Source organism: Orcinus orca, chromosome 6 (assembly GCF_937001465.1).
Source record: "Orcinus orca chromosome 6, mOrcOrc1.1, whole genome shotgun sequence".
In the NCBI taxonomy this organism is placed as follows: Eukaryota; Metazoa; Chordata; class Mammalia; order Artiodactyla; family Delphinidae; genus Orcinus; species Orcinus orca.
Window position 1 is genome coordinate 48623080 of NC_064564.1, and position 21498 is coordinate 48644577.

The 21498-nt window shown below is 43.9% G+C and overlaps 1 protein-coding gene across 11 annotated transcripts in view; it reads left to right on the top strand.

Moving 5' to 3' along the window:
• Positions 1-5950: 5950 nt before the first annotated feature.
• Positions 5951-21498, top strand: part of ELAVL2 (ELAV like RNA binding protein 2) — a 135898-nt gene continuing 120350 nt past the window's right edge. For 4 of the 11 annotated variants that reach the window (XM_033437734.2, XM_033437739.2, XM_033437737.2 and 1 more), the window contains exon 1: positions 5952-6488. The gene's annotated coding sequence lies outside the window, so the exon portion shown is untranslated. Of the gene's footprint in view, positions 6489-10469; positions 10740-10816; positions 11138-21498 lie in introns of those variants that run through there. The other 7 variants (XM_049711069.1, XM_049711071.1, XM_033437736.2 and 4 more) reach the window with 6 other exon arrangements.

The following is a 21498-nucleotide window of genomic DNA, read 5'->3' on the forward strand; positions in this document are numbered from 1 at the left end:
CATAGTAATTATCTAGGTAAAGGCAGAGGGGATGAAATATAACTCTTATTCTTGTAAGTAGCTAAAGCAGATTCGTTTCTGTGGTTGACAACTTCTTCGGCTATTCTAAAAACCATCCTGGAATCTCTCCTGTGGCCCCATCACTTCAACAAAAAGGTCAGGTTTACCTCAGTTTATGGTAACTCCTCTGCATCTGATTGATCTACTTTTCTTACAACAAAAGGAAAACTTTAGAGCCCGTTTGGAATCTGTTTCTAATACTGTAGTCAGAGAGCTTCCTCTGCCCTATGCTCTGATAAAGACACAATTCAGTTTTTCATCAGATTGGTTTAAATTGTCCCTTAATCTCTATTACACCAAACTTCACACAACTTTATTCTTTTCAAATTGTTTCTACATCGTAGTTATGACTAGGAATCATGACCAAGATGATGTGTCCCTTTGCAACTTTTCCTCACAGCTTCCTCTCCCCAAATAATTTTTAAAACCGGTGGACTTTTTCTCTCACCGCTCCCCTCCCCCCATTAAAAAATATATCCCATTCCAGGCGCCCCCTCTCTGCCTGCCGAAAGCATTTTAATGACAGTTTACTTTAGCGGTCTGTCAGCCGACTGCTGCCTCTGCCACCTGAATTTCAATTTCTTAATTTACAGCCCAGATAAAACAGAATGGAGCAGGATCTGGGCTGCTCTCTACATTGGGTTGGCCTTATCAAGCGTGAAGTTTGGCGCATTGCAAACGTATTCAAGTGATTATCTGTTGAGGACCTCTCGAGCCATCTCCATCTCTGCAGCGGGCTGATAAGACAGCTGTTTCTCTAGCCGGTGTCTCCCCGGGCCTCAGTCTTCTTCTGCTACAAACTCTGCCTTTGTCCCCGGGCCCTGGTACGGTCACTTGCTCTATGGGGCAAGGGTTTGATCTGAACACACGTGGGGGAAAAGTGTGAGTGTGTGAGAGGGCAGAGGAGAGAGGAAATAGGAGGGGGAGAGCAATGAGAGCGAGATAGAGGGGAGGAGGGAAAGAGGGTTAGAGATCCGAGGAAGCTGGGGGCAGGGCTGCGTGCCGAGCGCAGTTGATAGCTCTGATTGACTGGTTGCTCAGCCCGGCTTTATTATTTCAAATTAGACGTGCATCGCACACAAGTGGAAACATAAATCTTCAATATAAGAAAGAGCCTCCGAGCATCGGAAGCAGAAAAACCGTTTCTTCCCAGGTCCCGGTAAAGGGGCCGGCGAAAAGACTGATTGCCACCAGCTGAGACAGATGGTTTCCTTTAACTTTGGAATCTGCTATTTTTAATTACTTGTATTAGTTTTGCATGAGATGTATCGGCTCCAGGAGGAAGCTTAGAGAAGGCTGTTATCATCCCTGGAAGAAACGGACACAAAGCTCCGACTTGCCCTTTCTCACCTCCAAGTTTTTTCTTACCTCACCCTCCCTCGTCGCCTAGATCACCCTTTGCATGCTCAGGAAAGACGTGAGTTTACCTTGCTAAAAGTTGGTCCTGAGTAAAAGAGAGGAGGGGAAGAAAGCTGAGGGCATTTGCAGGAGCGTTTAACATAAATGATCGTTGATCCGAAGCTGCAAATAAATTTTCCGAGACACTCCGGGGCACGTGCAACAGATTTCAGCCTGAATATCCGCAGGCAAATCATCTAAAGGAGAATGCACCTCATACACATTTTGCTGAGAGGAGGGGGAAAGGCGGTCGTGGTAGGGGGCGGGGGGGAAGAACAATATAGGCTGGTCTTAATTTACCGCGACACATTACGTTTAATTTTTTAAAAAACCTGTACAATTCACGTGTCTTTAAGTGTAAACAGTAACCTCGGAATTTAGGGTAAATTCTCGCTGAGTCTGCTCCTTTTACAGCCTTTTCCCTTGAACAGGAGTTTAAAGGCATGATGTAAAGAGAAAGTAAAGGATGTTTGTGGTCCTGCTCACTGCCGTCTCTGGCACTGTTCCTAATGGAAAGTGTTTGCAATATAAAGGGTTCTTTGCGAAATAGTCTCGGAGGTCACTCACCTTCGGATAAAAGGCTTTGCCCCTTTGCCAGGAGATGGAGGGAGCCGGGGGAAGAACGGGGGGAGGGGAGAGAAGGTCGAGCGTGTAGGCGTTTTTGTTGCGATTCCCTCTGGGAATTTCGAGGATTAACAAATCTGGAGTAGGTTTAGCTGACTTTTCGATGACTACCTGGATTTGCATTTATTTTGTATGACCTCTTTGATGAATGACAGGCTCACTAGGGGAAGAAGTGTCTGGAAAGAGGACAGTGGAGGGTGCGCAGCGAGTTCGGGGCGCTAACCTTCCTGGCGGTTTGTCACTATGGCCGAGTCCTAGCAAAAGCCAGCCTAATTCAAAATAAACGTGTTTCTATGGAGTAGGACAGCCCTATAGTCTGTAGAAATGAAATGTTCCCAAGAACTGTAGTTTCTGTGTCTCACTGGGAGGGACAGAAAACTCCAACAAGCTTTGCAAACCTTTATTCAGGCTCGGCTTGTCTCTGTCCATGGTGCTAACTCATGCCTCTTTCTTTAGCCCGGTTTCATGTTCTAAACTCACATTGGTATCAATTTTCTCGACATTTTTTTTTTCTGTTTTCTAAACTGTGGAAGTAAAGTTGACGTACTTCTTTAAGAAGAATAAATAAAATAGTAATCATCAAGCTATATAATAGCTCTATTTCTCACTCAGGCAGTAAACTGTCACACTTCTAACATTATGAACAGCAGACACCCCCCTCCATCATCCCAAACAGCCCAACAAATTAACACAGAATAATATTTTTATACATCTGAGAGGGTATAATGTTTGGAACTATCACCCTAAGCCAAACATTGTAAACTCATTTAAATAGCTTAACTGCTTTCTTTACTTTAAAAAAGTTACAATTGTACTTTACAGCCACCTTTATCATAAAACCCTAAAAGTATCCTCTCTTCCTCCCCAGAACTAGTGTAGGGGGGTTATTTATCATAAAAGACATTGCCCGCAATAGCTTACGAGTATTCCTATGAATGACTGTTCCTTTATAAAGATATTTTAGTAAAATAATCAATTGAATTCATTACTTTTTCTGCTTTGAGAACTATTCTTTTTGCAGCTTTCTCCACGTCGAACTTTTTCTCCAAGCTCTCAGTGACTCCCTATATCTCTCCCTTCTCTGTTGTGGTTTAATATCAAGTACTTTGAAGATATATCAGAGCTAACAAGACAATCATAATTCAAATGCTTTTCTAATACAAGATCAGATGCTGTGGATAATTCTTTACCTAGCTATGAATGAAGAGGGATTGATTACAATTGCTTAATGTGGAGTGTGATGTTTACACATAGTCTTTATTAATTGCAAGATAGAGTATGTTAATATTTCAGGCTGTAACAGCATGAATTTCAAAGTGAAATATATATCCAGGTATCATTTGTGTTAAAGTGATTGTATTCAGTTTTTATTTTTAAAAGTTGGAAAAGTACGTGTTACTTATACTATATTTATCCATTTAAAAGTTTTTAAATGTAAAAACATCTGTTTGAGGAAGTAAACTAGTATTTTAAGACGTTTTCAATTTCTTAAATAATTTAACTCCACTTTATCTACATAGAAAAAACAACTTGTTGAAAATGAAAACATTCTGAAAAATATTTGCTCCTCTGAAAAAACTGAAAAAAGCGTACATACTGAAGCCATAAAATTTAGCATTTGGCATTTGAATGGACAAGTTTGCCATTTTTCAGGTAATTTCTTTAACTACATAACACACAGGCTGGATTTTCATCACTCCACACCACACCCAGCTTTCCATACCCACCCTCCCCCAATCCTTGCAAAAATATACTACTGTAATCCACAAAATCTTTCTTGTGGATACAAACATCAAAAAATAAAACAAAGTATTAGTTTCCACATAATTAGATGGAACTTATGTAATTGTAAGTTAATGGTAAAGATTTTCTTCAAATTGTTGAGAATATTACGTGAACAAATGCAACTAATTCAATATTAAGAGCATATTAACAAGGATAAAAGACAATTCACTTCATTGGTAATTCTGACTAAACAGTATTACACTTTTACCCAAATTGTATTTATTACCTTACTCTTTGTACTGATCTAGGGGTGAAGGGAGGGGTTGAAGGAGAATGACAGCGAACCCAGTGTTCCAACTGTTTATTCATACAGTGATTACTTTATTGTGGATGAGGTGGAGGTTTTCTGTTTTTTCCCTTTATTTGTTGTTCCCTCAGCCCCTTGACTCCCTTTCTTCAAACAGCTTTTCTTTCTTCTGCCCCTGAGTTCCACCCAGGTCTAGAGAACAGTTTTATGTTGAAATTAGGACTCCAGGCCTGTTGTTATATAAAAAGTAGGGGTGGGGATTAAGGCATGATAATTATAAATGTCAGTTATATAGATTCAGGCCTCCTTTCCCAAGTCCCAGTTATTGTTATCCAAAGTATAGAACTCGGACATATTGTACGGGCTATATGGGAGATAAACAGGTCTTCTGTTCTTTGCCATTAAGCATCTATCAACACTCAAAGACACTTTCAAGGAACTATGATTTACTTCAACCCTGACTTTCTAGTCATTTTGCTTTGTGACTATCTGTCCATTTTCCCTGCATTCCCATTCCAGCCCCCTGCAATCTCTAACTCTTACCTGTGCCTCCTCTTTCCGGCATTTTCAAAGATAGAGGCTAGTAATAAATAAACAAGTAAAGGAATTTCTTTTGGAAAGGAATGAGCTTCCAGAAAGATGTTACACTGTGCAAGAATTGTAAGTACTGTGTAGGAAGCTGGTGTTACCTTTCAAGATTAAAAGAAGAAATCCAAGCTGGAAAAGAACCTAGGTCAAGTGAATATTGTCTCTACTTATACATCAAGTCGATCCTGAGAACTACAGTTTCACTTGGAGGAAGAAATAAATACCATGAATAAAGCTATATTTCATCCTCCTGAATGTTATTAAAATATGGGGTTTAATAAAGTAGCCTTCATCTATAAAACAGAAGGGTTGACAGCACTTGGTCTTCTGGTTAAACTTTCTAAATCCTCAGAGTAAGAGTCCAGATAAAGGCTTGACTATCTTTACTGTCAGCAATACATGTGTGGCCCAAGAACTGTACTGCCACCAAATGCAGAGGAGTGGCTTGTTCTAATTTTATATACAGCTGCTCTTTTTGAGTGTCATCATACACCCCAAAGTGAAGGACCTTAGCTCAACTCAGCACCTCTTCCCCTGGACAGGATGTTTATCCTGCACTTTTCTACTCTGAAATGAAGTGAAAGGTAATTCAAACCGTGCAGCTTTATTTGAAAGCATTTCTGACTTCATTCTTATCCTAAAAGACGCTTAAAAAAACCCAAACAAACAAGAGAGCAGCAATATGCATATATTAAAATAGAGAAAGACATTAAATTACCTAATATCTAATATAGAATACTGGAACACAAATCGAAAAAGGCATGCGTGCAAGTAATGGATGTACATTCATCCCTTTCACTCAGTTCAAAGAGAGGGAGCTCTCAGTGACTCATACACAGGGGACAGAGTTTAATGTTATAAAGAAAAGTGCCATAGATGAGGCAGTGATGGCAAAGGAAATGAGTCTTTCCAAAGCAGAAAGATTTAAGAGGAAAGGAGATCGTGCCATATCGCAAAAACTCTGATAGTACTGTTCCAACCCTCCCACGTTGCTCTCTCCCCATCTCTTTTTGCTTCTTGCATTTCCCTTCGCCACCAGTGTTAAGCGTGTACCTCCCCGCACAACTTACCTTGAAACGGGACTCCATTGAGCTCTCGAGAGTGACACAAGGACCTAACCAATCATATCGCGCGGCCTCTCCTGGGCGGCCTCAATAGAAGCATCTGGACCAATCAGGATCCTGGGTAGATGAGCAAGTTGCGTTGTGGCACGACTCAGCGTATACTTCCGCGCGTGCTGCCCGGGATAGGAGCCTGGCAGAGCAGCTGCACACACGGCAGTGCGGAGGCAGAGAAGGGGTTGGTGATACGGTGCTATAAATCTGTGGTCCAGTCCACCTCCCTTTTAAGACGTCCTCCCCCCTTATTTCTGTTCTCAGTTAGAGATGCAGCAGCTTACTCCTGTAGCGACCTACTAAAAAGCAACAAGGAGAAAGACATCGTCTTTTTGAAAAAACGTTCTTTCGTCTCTTTCTTTGTTCCTTCGTTTGTTTTTCTTGCCCCTTTTTGTTTAGTTGAACGGCAATAGGAGGGTAGTCTCCGTCTTTTTAAACTCTCTTTTTTAAGTTTCCCCTCCCCTTTCATATATTTTTTTTTCGCCATTTCTCTTAGCGTTGGACTTTGGGGTCGAAAGCATTTCTTTTTATTTGCTTCTTTTAAGCCGAGCACAGTTTTAGGTTTCGTGCTGTCTTAAGAGAACTATCCAGCAGCCTCTTGCTCATCCTTATTGGGAGAACTGCACCGTTACTTTAAAAACACATATACACAAAAACCTTAAGGGAGAAAGGTAAGTTTCGGTTTGGTTTCTTTAATCATTAGTTGCAGCGATGCGCTGGCAAACCCAGAAAACCTGTAAGTGAGCAGAATACAGAATACGAAGTTAATTGCACATGTTTGTATTATTTCAAAGATACTGCTCTGCTTTTTAATTCTAGAGACCTAGACTAAAAGACCGTGGACGCATGCTTGACGTACTGAATATTCACAAATGTCGGCAGAAACTTAAGTGGTAAATGTGGCCAGGGAAGAACAGGGGTACAATGGGAGTCTAGATATTGAGTGAGCTTCGGGATTGAGGTTGGAAGTTCATTTCGTGGGAAGAGAGGGATAACTTGGGTTTGGGGGGGGGCGGGGGGATGCATGCCTCTACTTTCGCGAAGCAACCGAAGGACCGGAGAGGCTTTAGGACCATTAAGGGGAATCAGAAGCCTGGACTTGGAGATTAGACCAGCGAAAACCCCCGACTTAATTGCATTAACCAGATAACATGTGCTGGGGAGATGGGATTGCCAGATGGAATTTATATGCTGCACTAGGCAGCTAGTTGTAGTTGACTGAAAAAAGTACATGCCGCCTGAGGGCTGGGGCTGGGCTGGGGCTGGGGTGGGTAGAAGCTGTCAAAACTCATCGTTGCGAGGTGTGCGGGCTCTAATTCACGGCCGCCAATGATCATGGTTGTGTTTAAAAAGAAGATAGACAATTTAGGGCCGAATTCTTAAGCCTGTACCGGATATGAGATTCCCTTTGTTCAGAAAAGCGTAAATAAGATCCTTGGAGCTGTGTCTGTTGGAGGGGCGGCTGCCTGGGAGCCTCGCTGTGCTGCGCGCTGGGAAGTGGATTCCAAGCCCTGTCCTTGGTCCTACGCGGCTGACTTCGCCTTCTGGGTGAGGGGGGAACCCCCTTCGCAGCCGACAAGGCTTCGCAGCCACTCAGTAGCCAACTCGGCTACACATCCCTCAACCCCTTCCTTGCGGCCCCCCCCCCACCCCTTTTCTCGAATAGCTATTGTTAAACTGACGCCTGGAGAAAGATGGTTGGGGATGAGACGCTGGGCAGACACTTGCTTCATTTTAACTTTTGTGATTTCTCAGGGTTTAGGAGAAACCAGCTGGCTTTCTACTGCGAAAAAGAGAACACAGGGTAGAGGTGGGAAAGGGGGAGGATGTTCGCGGGGCGGGGAGGGTGGAGGGAATGGTGGTGGCAGTGCCCTTGCCTAAGAGAAGTTTAAATTATTGGCACGAGGGGGTGTGGGCGAGTGTGTGCATGAGAGCGCCCGTGTGGTGCTTGAGAAGGAGAGGATTGGGAAAAGGTACAAAGCCGGCTGGCTTAATTTCTCTCTGCTCTCCATCCCACCCACCCTCCCAGTTCGAAAAGCCAACGCGCGGCCGGTCTTCTCCGGACTCGACTTTGCCATCTCCGGGGTCCTGGGGGCTGGGGATAGCAAGGTGGCAGTGCCCACCCCGGGATCTCAGCGGCGAACAGGACTTCGCGTGGCCATTGTTGCTTAATTTATGCCCAGCACGTTGCCACGTACCCACCTATTTCACGTCTGTAAAGAATTAATATGAGAGCTGTATAACTGTGGGAAATTGGAGGTTGGATACATTCTCTGTTTTCCATTTGCAAGTACGGGTTAGCGAAACTGATGTCGAGACTGGGTATTTTCTCTCGTAATTACCAGCTGCAGATCTGGCTTTACTGTGGCCAGAGTGAGAGAAATTGTCAACCATTTAGAATTTACTCTTAACACCGCTGGGCCAGGATGGATGTCTCTGTACTTTCTCCCCGAAATGAACAGGTTCTTTCCCCTCCCCCGCTCATGTACAAACATTCCTGTTGGTTAAGATTCTAAACCTTCAGCCCTTCCCTACACCCTATTTATTATACCCATCCTCTGGATGTTGAGAGTGGACGGGAAATGGAGGTGGTTTATTTCTTAGGCCTACAGTGCAACCTATAAAATGTAGGCTTAACATGGGGGGGGCGGGGGTACAGAGCAGACAATAGTAACCTAAGAAATTATTTTCCTAACTGGAAGTCAGTTCCTAAAAGTCAGGGGGAAAGGTGTGAGTGTTTGGGGGATGGAAGGGTATGAAATCTGTTTAGGGCCCATAAGATTTCCTTGGTAAAATGGCTTCTTAAATGGGACATCTGAAAGATTTGTTAGAATCTAAAATAAGTCAAAAAAAAAAAAAAGACGGAGAGAAAATGTTGAGGGTTTAAAAATCACCTTTTGGGGGATTAAGAGAATAACTATTTCTCTTAGTTTTTGCTGAGTCTGTCTTACACCAGGTACTCCTGGGTTCCCCTTCCCTCTTTTATCCAAGTGCTTGGCAGCCCCACTTTATAAAGCTTAACCTGTTCTGGAGTTCTCCACGAAAACGCAGTGTTTGCCAACTAGAAGTGGTTTGGAAGACTTGGGGAACTCTGTTGAGAGAGAGGTCTCCCATGACTTCAAGAAGTCAGTTTCGGGAAGTAGGGCATCATAAGGCATTCTAAGAGTTTTAGGCTTGGATTGGCAAATTTGGTAGGCCCATTTTTGCCTAACGTTTGGAAACAGGCATTCTTAGCAATCCCCCCTGCCTGGGATGGGAATATTATAATTAACTGTTTAGAGGGAGGTCAAAGAGGCGCAGGCGCTTTGAGCCGTTTCCCCAGGAACCCGTACAAAGTCAATTAAGGTCATTTAATTGCAAATCGTAATTGGGGTGACAATAGAAATGCTGATATAGAATCAATTAGCTATTTCTGGTGTCCCCAGTCTGGGTCCCCCAAATTGAGGGATGGACTGTCTCCATTTCGATCATGGCTGAGCCCCCTACTTTACTGTCTGATTTGACTTCGCCCAGGAGGGCAATTTTGTCTCCTCTACCTCCCGCCCTGGGTTAGAGGAGTCCTTCCCCGCTTCTCCCCCAGCCCCGCCCGTCGCGTGGGGGGCGGGGAGCGCTGGCCGCCCTTAGCGGACCTTGCTGCATCAAACCCGCATCATGCCCTTGAAGCTGTAACCTCGGTCACGTTCTTGCGGCGACTCAGCCGCCCACTGCTCAGTTCTTTCTCTTACCTCGTGCGATTACAGGTAGGTTTGACAGGTGATATTTTTAAATGTAGTTTTTTAGGGGGAAGGGTTAAAACGGAAGCCTTTGCATTGAAAGAAAACAAACACACAAAAAAGCCCCAATATGACAGGTGCTCTCGTAATTAAGCGGATGAGCAGGTGTAAAAACGTGCTTCCGCCGCGTGGTTTGGGGTCGGTTTTGACTCCCAGTCTTGGGTCTGGGTCTGAGGACTGGCACAGGTTTTTCCTGGGGAAAGCGATTGAACTGGGCGTGGGGGCGGGCCAAGGAAAGGCAGCGATGGGACGCCCCCTCGGTGAAGAGTTGGCCGTTTCAGGGCTTCGGTGGGGGGCGTTGGAAGGATGCGGCGAGCGACAGGCGCTTATATAGTCGAGTGCAGGATTTCCTACTTTGTGTTTGAAGCAGAGTATAGCACCCCACACAGGTACTCGGGGCTTATTTGAACATCAGATTCCATCTAGACAGGCAGAGAAGGGCAGCGGGGGCAAACCTTTAGTTTTTCGCGGAGGGACCGGACCCTTCAGCTGTGAAGTAGGGAAAAAGCCCTTGAGCTTTGCTTGCAATATGTTAATATATGTATGTATATATATTTGATACACATATATCAAAGTACCCCCGCGCGAATCGCTCTGGCTGCCCGTTAGAGTCCGGAGCCTCGGGGTTTGCAAACTTGCACCTGGTATCTGACGCCTCTGGGCGCGCGACGCTCTCCGCGCTGCCAGGGGAACCTGGTCCAGGAGCCTGCCTGGAATCGGAAGCTGGGAGGGAAGGAGCCAGAGTCCGCAGTCGGGCGTGTGCTCCCAGGCACCGACCCTCGGGGCTGCCGGGCAGGGCACGCGCCGGCAGCAGTAGCCGCGGCGCCGCGAACTCGCCGCCGGCCCCGCCTCCTGGCGCTCTTCCAAGCAAGCCCCTCCTCCCCGCCCCGCTACAAACGGCGGGACCGCGGCGCCCGGGCGTCACTGAGGCAGCTGCGGGCCGTGTGAGGAGGCCGGTTGCTGGCGCGGCGCGGGTGGGGCGGGGGTTCCGCTGGGTTCCAGGCCGCCTTCCCGCCACCGTCAGACCTGGGGACGCCGCTGCCGCCGCCACTACCGCCTCTCCGCGGAGCCCGCCCGGAGCGAATCCTCCGCGGCTGTGTGACGGTCGGCAGCGCGAGCCGTAGTAGCTGCAGCTCTGAGTCACAGCAGGCAAGTGCGGGGGTGGGGTGGGGTGGGGCGGGGGCGGGCACGCCTCGCCGGGCCGCGAGTCTGTTTCGGACGCCGAGGCTGAGGGCGGTGCGCGCCGCCGCGGCGCTGTGTTGCGGAGTCCGGCCTCGGCTCGGCGGGAGCCCTCGTCCGGGCTCAGGGCGGGAACGTTGGTGGAGGCGGCGGAGGTTGTGCCCGGGAAGTTCCTAGAGCTCGACCCCTGGCGGCGGGAGTCGAGGGAATTGGTCGCCTCGGGAGGTGGCACCGCCCCTCTTGTGGGCACAAGCTGGTTGGGGGCGGCGGGAGCCGAGCGGGGCCAGTTGCGCCAGGCAGCGTGCACAGGCGTGGACGTGTCGGGTTACGGCCGCGGGTGGCGCGAGAAGAACTGCGCCGAGACGCAGGTGAGTGTATTGGAGGGAAAGTGGGGGAGGGGGCTTTTCTAGAAAAAGGGCAGGATTCCTGTGGTGGACTGGCACCTCCGCCTTGTGGGAGGCTGCGTGCACTGGGTTCTCCAGCCGGGTGGTGTCTGGTGGCGTGCCCACTTGGTACGGCGCCTCCTCGCGCGTGGTCCTTTGCGCTCCCGGGGCGTCTCGAGACTTGCTGCGGCCACGCAGTGTGCGGAGGTGGGTTGGGACCGTGGGCGCCCAGGACAGAGCAGGGAGGATCCTCGGGCCGCTCTTCCCCTTGCGCCGTGTTAGGTGAGATCGGGCGCAGCCGCGCGAGGTCGCAGCTCGAGGTCGCATCCCGGGTTTGCGCGCGAGCCGTGCGCTGGGCGGGAACCACGGGGCGGGTCGGGCCGCCGGGCGAGGCAGGCTCTGGGCTTTCGCTTGCTCGCGGCGGTTGCGGCGGCTGCCTCCAGCTCGGCCAGGAGGGCTGGCCAGCGGCGCCCCGGTGCACGGACGTGTGTGCGCGCCCTGGTGAGACTCGTGGAGTCTCGGGTGGACCAGCCTCTGTTAACCAGCAGGTGCTCCTCCAGTGGTCGTGACAGTGACCAGCACACAGTCTTCCCACGGCGTTTCCTTAAAAGCTGACTTGTTATCCTAGAGGGCTGGAGCGCAGGACATTGCCTCTAGATGTGAGCCACAGGCACGGAGCCGTAGCTGTCCAGATGGTCATTTAAAATAGTGTGCATTTTCAAAGATCATCTTTACGATAAAATGTTCATCTCCTATCGTCTATGTTTTCTGAAAATGTGAGGAAAGGAGGGTTTGTTACCGGCTATCCTGTCTCCTTTATTCCTTCCCCAAAGGATGGTGCTTAATGCCACACGAAATATGTCCGGCAAGGACAAAGAGCTTTTCAAAACTTAATATTTTTGTGGACCTACCCGTAATAATTGTCTTCATAAAAATGTAGCTCAGCCCCAAACTTATGGCAATTAAGTCCATTTAAAAACTCTAATAGCAGTTGGGATGTAATTTTCCCATCCTTTTAAGTAAAATCGGTTTGTTTGAAATACTGTTCAGTTGCCCTTGAAGACAACATTGTCAAGAATCGTTTCCCCCAGAGTCGTCTGAATTTTTCATTTGTGCTAAGGCCGCTTTTTCTTGCGGAAGCTGACCTGGAGTCTCCATTTTGGTGAGCGGGTGGAAAAGCTTTCCTGGATCTACTTTCTCATCTAGACCTTTGGTTCTAGAAATGGGTGACTCTTGATGGAGGAACTGCAAAGTTACTGCCTTTGGTTTTGAGCTGTTCTTCATAATACGTTTGTAGGAATGTTGGTTTAACACTGTTCAGGTGTGTGTGGGGTACATACTTAAAGTTCTCTTGGAAATGGGGGAGAGAATAGAGGGGGGAAGAGGAAAACAGTTCTGAAAGATCATGGCTGGGGTGCGGTGGGGAAAATTAGATTTTGAAGAAACACGTTCCATCCAATTTTCTATGCTTCCTCTACTTTCTTTTCCTTCTTGAGAGAATGTTCTTGTGTTTGTGTGCTCAAAACTGGCCCCTTAATGCCCTTTCGGGTAACTTTGTGCTGCCACCTTTCGGGGGAGTAAGGTTTTTTGTTTTCTCTTCAAAGACCCAGCCTTAGGCCTTTAAGGCCCCCCCCCCCCACACCCTTTCTCCCTGTCTTTAGGTGTTTCCTTCACTGTGTCTTGTTTGCTGTTAGAAATCATGTCAGGTCAGCTGTTTAAGCTGCCACGCACTCTTTCCCCGTGGTTCAAGAGAATTTCAGTTTTAGGATATGCTACTAGAATAGAACAGGTACCCAAAACTGGTCAGTGTCCGCCAGGCCTGTCTGTTATTTCCTACTGAACCTTATTTTCCTTTTCTAGGCTCAGAATGTATTGGTTGTTAGAGTTCCTTTTTTGGTTTTGGTTTTTTGGTTGGTTGGTTCTGGTTAATGCTTCTTCACCAGAGAAGCGAGGTCCTTCTCTGTCTGGTTCAGCGCTTTTAGTTAAGACTCAGCTCCCAGCTGGTTACTGAAGAACAATGCTCTAAGTGGCATTTCTACTTCCTCATTTCTTAATCCAGCTTTTGGTTCTTTGTATACGGACAGGTGTTCCTGGCTGAATCCTTGTTGCCACTTTCAGCCATTCTAGCCTTCTGTGCTTTTCCTGTTGATGTTATTTTAATTAAAAAAAAATACTGCTTTGCCCTCTCAAACGTCTCTTTCTCTTCTTCTCTTCTAGAAGGAAGTCCCAAGTTCTCTTTAAGGACACAACAGAGCCATCCAGAATACCCCAGCTTCTAGGCTGGGATCAAACTTTTCCTCTTAATTTGATTGGAAGAAAAAATATATTTTTTAATTTATGATGCTTTTCAGGCATCAGCATGGCACAAGAGCACCACAGTGGCAAATTACTCTTCGTGTTCTTTGTCCCCAAAGAGCTGGGTACTCCTAAATAGCATCTTATCAAGACTGACTTTACCTTCACCTTTTTGATGGCTTGGTCTGCATGGTAGGGTCAGTTCTTTTGCTTCTCGTTTGAAATCTTTTAAAATCTACCACATTATTACATTCTTGTTGCCACCTTTGTCACAGATAATGTTTATTTGGAAGTAAGGGAGGTTGGAGATCCACGCTATTTAGCCTGGTCAGGTTAATTTTTTTGATGGCATTGGGAGGGGCTCTATAGGTGAGATGGTATGGGGCCTGGGTGGTGTGCCACCCTGTGGGAAACCTGCCCATAGCAGTCCTCCCCAGCTGTTTCTGATTCTTTGGAAAATCAACTGAATGGGCCAATAATCATAGTAAGCTACCACATTAAAGTGTTGATGATGTTGTGTTTTTTCTTTCTTTTTTTAAAGCATGGGTATTTGGTTGGAGGCAGGGCCACTGAATGGGCACATGACCATAATGCCTCCCCATTGAAATTCTTGATTTTAGAACAAGGGAGCCAGTACTTTGATTTTGTACTGTGACCTACCGATTATGTAGCTTATCCTGCCTGGTTAGAGGCTTTCTTGATTGTTAATATTTAGCTGGCAGCATTGCTGCTTTATGCTAATACTATATTATAGAACTGTTGGAAATCCAAGGCTCTGTGCACTAGTGATGCCACACCCAACTCTTGAATTAACTCTGGAGGACATTAGATGCATAGAATGTTTACTTGCTTTGGCCAATTTCATTTTACTGATGTGGCAGTCTTCACTGGTTCTTGTTACTCACAGAACCCACGTGTTGTGTACTCTAATGCCAAATCCATTGTTTTGTTTCTAATTTGGGAAGAACATTTATCATCTATTTATTTGATTCTAGATACTGGTTGGTTTGCAGCCCTTGTCGATTTCAAGTGCTAAGTGGAAACAGAAGGTGCTTAAGCTTGAAAGGCAATAATTTGTCTTAAGCCTTTTGTGTGTTAAAATATACACTTTTTTTTTACGGTTTAAGTAGATTTGGTAACTTGAAATCTGAATTAAAACTAGGAATTAGTGTCTAGTAAAAGTCTACAGAGGTTTTATGGTGTATTTAGGAAAATTTTAACTAACAGGAAATGAACAGATTTGGCTTTTAGCATTCATGATGTATATCATGACTTTAATTTTAGTAAGGTCAAAGGAGAACTTTTTTTTTTAACGGGGAGACGACTTGCTATATCAATAGCCTTGTAGTCCATCGTATAAAACAAAACAAAAGGCTACTCCTCTGTAACAGTGGGTTAGGTGCATTTTCATAGCCATCATCCCCGCTATTACCAATGCTATGTTTCCCAAGATTAGTCTACATAAAAATATCTGTTTTTGGTAAAGGTGTTATTTTCTCAGAGCTATGGGTTTGGTGTTGAATGCATCAATTTCATTAATATTCTTAGCCGTATGTTTCCCTTTCGAATGTTGCTTGGTAGTTTTGTGTGATGACAGATAAGGGTTTTCCTTGTAAGCAGGGTTTATGAGGAGGAGGATAGGTGCTTTGGCAAGGAGTGGAATAAGGAGTAAAATAACTGAGAAGGTCATAGGAATAGGTGGCGTGGGGTTAAAGCCAAACCAATTTGGAGGTTGCCTTATTAATTGCAAGTAATTGTGTTTTATGTTTTTTTTTTTTTTTAAAAACTTGCACTTTCCTAGTACTTGTCTATATTACTGATTTCTATTATGTCAGTTTCTGACTTAAAATGAATAGCAAAGAAGGTTTGACAGGCAAGACCCTCTTTCCCACTTTTAGAAATTGTTTATTTGAAAAAACTGGATGATTTTTCTCAATAGACTTATGTATCATGAGACAGTTACAGTAAAATGTTAGATTTTTTTTTAAAACATGAAGGTTTTGTTTTAGCATCAGATAAGTTTTGAACTACTAGGTTGAGTTTTCTGTATATTTTTCCCTTGTCTAATCTAATAGTGATAGATTTATACCGGCCTTTTTCCTTGACTTAAAAAAGGAGTCTGTCTCATAAAAAGGAAATTTATATTCTATATGATTAGCTTTTCTTTTCCTCCAGAATTTTTGTTGTTGTGGGCTATTCATTACTGGAGATTATTTCAGCAGCTTTAAAGACTATATTAATGGAATATCACAAAAATCCCTATTTTCACAAATATCAGACCCATTAACTGTTCTTTCAGGATGGATTTTCATTTTATTTTGTTTTGCATTTAGTTAGCAGTGGTCAGATTCACTTCAAGCTCAGTATTTTCACTAATTTTATCTCCTTATGAGAATATGGGCAATAGTTATTTCAGAGTTCTCAGCTTTCCTGTATTTCCTTATTATGGAGCCACTGTAAAATTGAAATTTCTTGTTAAGATTGAGGAGTTTTGAGTCTCTTTGAGCATCTGAAGAAAGCTGCGGGCCCTCTTTCCCAGGAGAAAGTCACATATCCAGAAATTTCCATACAGTTTCTACCATCTTGCCCTCTGGAGTAAAGACTATTAAAATAAGGTTCTATTTAGGAAACAGGACTTTGAAAATTGGAGTTGTCTTACATTGGTGAGAGCAGGCAGAAATTCAGATTGGTTCTTGTGTGCCGTCATGTGAGTGGTGTGGGCCTTTAGCTTTCATCCAAGGCAGTCTCTAAGCTTCCTTGTCTCCTCATAGGTTGTTTTAAAATCCATTCTGATTTTGTAAACAAATATTATACATGTAAGGTCTTCTTGTGAACACAGTGCTGCCAGTTTAACTACTGAGTTGTCTTGCCTGAATAGATTTTGTCACTTTGGTTGAAATTCTTAATTTAGCAGATCCAGGTGGAAAATACTAGGCTGGTATTCTGAAGTTTCCGTCATCTGGTTTTGGCTCAATTACCTATGTCCTTGGTTTTTTAACCTTTCTTTGAGTGTGAAACCTCACACCTCATTGATGGGGTGAAGATGAGCATATTGAAGTATGAGATTTCTGGCAGCGGAATGACAATGTTTCCTGAATTGGAAAAGTGGTAATAGGTGGTCCCCATAGATGAGTTTTATATATTTGGCCTTCAATGTGTTATTATGAACCATTGTTTTTATAACATACCATCTTTATAACATACCATCATACAATGTGTATTTCTGCCACACAGAAAGAAAATTCCCAGACTGTAGGGAGGTTTTGGGAGAATTGTGACTTTGAACATTTCAATATGGAAATAGATATAAATATATCAATGGAATTTGGAAGGGAAGTTTAAAATGCATTTTTTTTCTTGAAAATATAAATAAAGCTAAGAGATTACATGTGAAATTATGAGAAGTTAGCCAGCTAACATTCCAGGAATATAAATATCTTAATTTAAATTTTCCATCTTTTTTCAATGAGAAGTCAAATTTTAAAATTGAAGCATTTACATTAAAATAATCAGCCCATATCTTCTTGATTTGAATTTTGTTTGATCTCTTATCAAGGATCTATTCCTATACATGAAAAAAATGAAATTTACACTGAAATAACATTTTTCCCCTGTTGGTTTCAATATCTTTTTACCACCCCAAGTGAAAAGTCATTGATGGATGCCCTATCAAGTAAGTTATTGGAAATTGCTCACTTGTTCAGTTTTTAAAGGATGTTTAACACTTTTTTATTCTTTAGGCATCATTTGTGCATATCAGAAGTATAAGAGGTATGTCTCAAAGCAAATAAGTCACAGTGTGTTTGAAAATAAATTCACCGAATTGGGTAAGGTAGGGAAAATACTCCTGGAACTGTTTGTACTTGATCTTGAATTTCCTCTGAGCTGCTTTTCAAAAGTGAGCTTTTTCTATTTCACTGTTGCTGCTGCTCTACTGGGGGTACCTTTGGTGACACGAGGATCATCCATCTTTATTGCAGGACTATCTAGAACATTTTAAATATACAAAGTTTATTATAGAGTGAGTAAGTTTTTATGACCTCTTCCCTGGTAAGGCCTATTTCTGTATGAGTTTGCTCAACACCACTTTCTCTCCCCTAGGTGCTACTTAACTGGTTGCTGGCTTATTTTGTTTAAACCCTTGGGGTCCTTTTTGGCCTATGGCTGTGAATGACTCATGGACTTTTCCCAAATACCAGGTCATCAGTGCTTTAGGTTTTCATCCCTTCCTGGCCGTTGTCCCTGCAAAGAACTTGAACCACCCACAGCCTTCCTCTCCTCTCTGTGATGCCTCTTGCTAGCCCTCTGTCCCTTAGTCACCTGTCTATGCTTCGGAGCCCTGTGCCAGTTCTGCTTCTAGCCTGGCAGTTCTGGGTCAGGCATAACCTACGCACTTGTCCCTTTCTTTTCTTATTCAGCTTCCACTTTTGCATTGGCTCTTAAGCATTTTGTTACATTTTGTTCACTGAAGATTATTTTCTGTCATCAAGACAGTTGCCGCTATTAGAGGACGAAAGGGAGAAATGGGTTATCAACTGACAAGTGGATTCTGCCACGGGTCCCAAATGGTGGCCCATGGGCTGCATATTCTGGGGCTGTTTCATTTGGCCTAAACTGTGTTTTAAAAAAAGTAGTGAGTTGTTGATTTAGGCATTGGCCAATATCATGTAAGGATCTAGAGCCATATTTTGTGTCTCTGGAAAACGTGTGAAGGTGGAGCAACGCTGAGCCCATATTCACTGCACTGTTTACATGGAGCATGGTTCATTTCACTTCAGAATACATTGTTGCTTGGCCTTTGTGGGTATTTGAGTTTGTGATTCTAATGCTGCAGTTCCTAAAGCCATGGGAATTAAAAAGTTTATTAAAATATCTAGACAAAGGCAGTAGTTCTGAAGACTTCACTTCTTTTGATTTTCTTTGTGTTTGCAAATAACGTTTGAATTATGTTAGATTGTTCCTTATAAATTTACATCTTGAAGTCTTCTTTATTTTACATAGAGAAGTCTCATCTTGGACCTCCTCTTCCTTAATGCCTGGCTGCAAGACAGCTTCTCGTTCCTTTACAAGATGTGCTTGCATCAGGGTATCTTACCTTTTTTCCCCTCTCCCTGGGATTTTAAACTTGCCCTCATTGGGAGCAGAGATTTCTTCCTGCCTGTTGCCTGCTTATATTTGTTCAGATGCTTTGAGGTCAGCAGAAGTTGCTTGGTGCTTTGAAAACTAATAGGATGTTATGAGCTGTTTCAAAGAGCCCCATGGCCCACCTGCTAACCTCATTGCTGATGGTGTCAGCTTAGAAAAGACATTCTCCCCTCAGAATGCTGTAAAAAAGAGCTGATATGAGAGGTTACCAGGTGTGAGGTTTATGTGTGTGTTGTTCTTCTCTCCTTTTCCCCCTTATTTTTTTTTTTTTCAGTTTTCAGCCTTTTCTAAACCCCCTCTCCAGAAACAGCAGGGCAACCCAGCAAAGCTTTCTCCCACGTGTGCAGTAGAGCAAGCTGATACGCCAGCAGAAGTAGAAAGAGGCCCCACATGTCGTGTTTGGACCAGTGTTGTAATTTTATTTTACAGTAAGGAAGGTGGATATTATTAATCTACTCCTGAGCATAATAGCACAATTTGAATAGCAGAGAGCAACTTTGGTGTGTGTTAATGTCTAGTGAGATGAATACAGATGAATGGTAAGTAGGTAGAAAATGTCAGTGTAGAGCTTTCCTTTTGGTGACTTTAAGCACTTACATTTCCAGTTAACTTTTTGTTCAGCCCAGCACACAGATATGAAGACCTGTTTTATCAACCCAGCATTAATGTAGCTTCTGAGGATGGAACAATGCCTATAAAGCCCTGCTCTCCCGGCAGCCACTTGAGCTGGGCCAGTCATAACAAGGAATTAGAATGTGTCCCTGTATTGAACATCTTAGCAAAACCTTTCAGAATAATAGGAGCTTAATGCTGGCAGTTTTAAAAATTGGTGCAGTTTCTAGCCCAGCCACATTTTTTTAATATTTGGGAGTGAGTGAAAGTGTGTGCTTAATTTGAAAAAAACTAATTTTGAATTAACTGTGTGTATAGTTTAAAAAATACTGTAGGTCTATTCTGAACTAATTTTTAAGAGGCACTTCAAAAAAACTCTTGGTACCAAGCATCTTCCATGATTATATGATTCTTTTAGAAGAATATATTGCTTATTTTGACATGCCCTGGAGTGTCTTGTTGAGGGGCTTCCAGGGTGTCTTCATTGTTGGGTGGGGTGGGGCATTGAGAATTTGTTTTTTAAAAAAAGAATCGTGTTTTATCTTCCTAAAGGTTGAGAATTATTGTCATGGAGCTTCTACTGTGCTATTAGAAAGGCTTTGGTTTTGGTGGGCTGGTAGTTACCTTGGAGACTAGACCTTTTCCAAATTCATCTAAAGTTTTTTCTTCTAGTTTTTTTTAAAGGATCTTAAGAAATGTCTTCACGTTTTTTGTATTGGGACCATGTTCAGAAGCCAGGGAGTTTGTGTAGTACTTATGGTTTCATCACACATTATTACTGAGTGCTAGGTACTGAGAGAGCTTTAGAGAAATTTATAAAGCATCCTTGTACTCATTCCTTGGTCTGCCTGCTTAAGGAGATGCGGCAGAAAACGATATCACAAGCCTCCCCCTCTAACTTTAATAGTAGTTTGAGGACTTGAGAAAAGGGACATATCTCTATAGTCTGGGCATTAAGGATATGGCCAGGATTCTGCATATTGTTTTGGGGACAGGAGTGTGGTTTTCTTGGTCTCAGTTGTTTTGTGTGTATATTTGCTTAGTTTTTGTGTCTTCCCTCCTCCCTCCCTCCCATGTCATTGTCATTCCTTTTGGGTCTCTCTTTTGTTGTATGAATAATTACTTCCTAGTTTGCCAGGAGTCCAGTCACAGGTAAAGAATGTTTATGCAATGCAGAACCTGCCAAGTTTAAGTTGTGGCTGGAGAGAGACACCACTGCGACTGTCTTAATTCTGCTCTTGTCCAAAGAAGATCGGATCCCAGGCATGTGTGTGTAACCACTTGAAGCCTCCAGTGTTTCCCCCATGGTTTTACTCTCTTGATAGCATGATGTGCCAGGAGCTTCTTCTGTGTATAACATTTATTTTTCAAAACATTTAGGAAAAAGTCATAAGGATGATAAAGTTTCTTGGACTCCTTCCCTGTTAGTATAGTTCCAGTAGTAGTAAGCCAGTGACAGGTTAGGATCTGGGATGCTTTTAAAAACACTGATCTATACCTTCTCCTTGATTCTTGCTCATGCCGAAGACCACGTCTGCCAGGAGCAAGGGTTCTTAAGGCTGCTGATTGTAGCTTTCTCATGCCAGTTCTTGATGTTCTTAGGTCTGCCTGTTGCTTTTCTCCATTAATGGCATTTACATTTCTTACTTCGGAAAGGTGATTGGACAGCCTGTATGCTGCTTCATCTCCTTGTTTTGCTGGAGAGGCTCATTCCCTCAGGTGGAACTGGCTCTTGATTCTTGGACTTTTTAAAAAGGATTTGGCTAATCTACCTGTATTGTTTGTGGACAGTAGGGGGCAAAGTTTGATTTCTTGGTGAACAACATAGTTTGTGATCCAGAGAAGAAAAGTGAAGGGGTTGGTTTTTCCCCTTTTGTACAACTTCTAAAAGTAACTTCTAAATTATTGCCTCGTGAGAATGCAATTAGAGTAAGAAATTTTGTATTTGATAGGACAGTAAGGAGCTGCCTGTTTTTAGTTGCTGAAAGCCCTGGCTGTTAGGACAGAGGAACAGGTGGAATCAGTAATTGAAGGTGGTGTACTGCCCACAATGATGGAACCAGGAGACACGAGCATTGTGTTTTCTGTTCTTCCAGGACTTCACCACAGTTCCCTGGGATAATGAGTTTACAGATGAGGGAAATGAGGCTCAGAGGTCAGGTGGTGTGTTAAAATCATCCTGCTGGGTGGGTGTGAAGGACTTAGGTCTGTGACTCCTAGTTCACTCCCTGTTACCCTGGTCTCCAGAATGATGTTCTTTCTACCTCTGGTAGTTCTGTTGGTTGTAGTTTCAG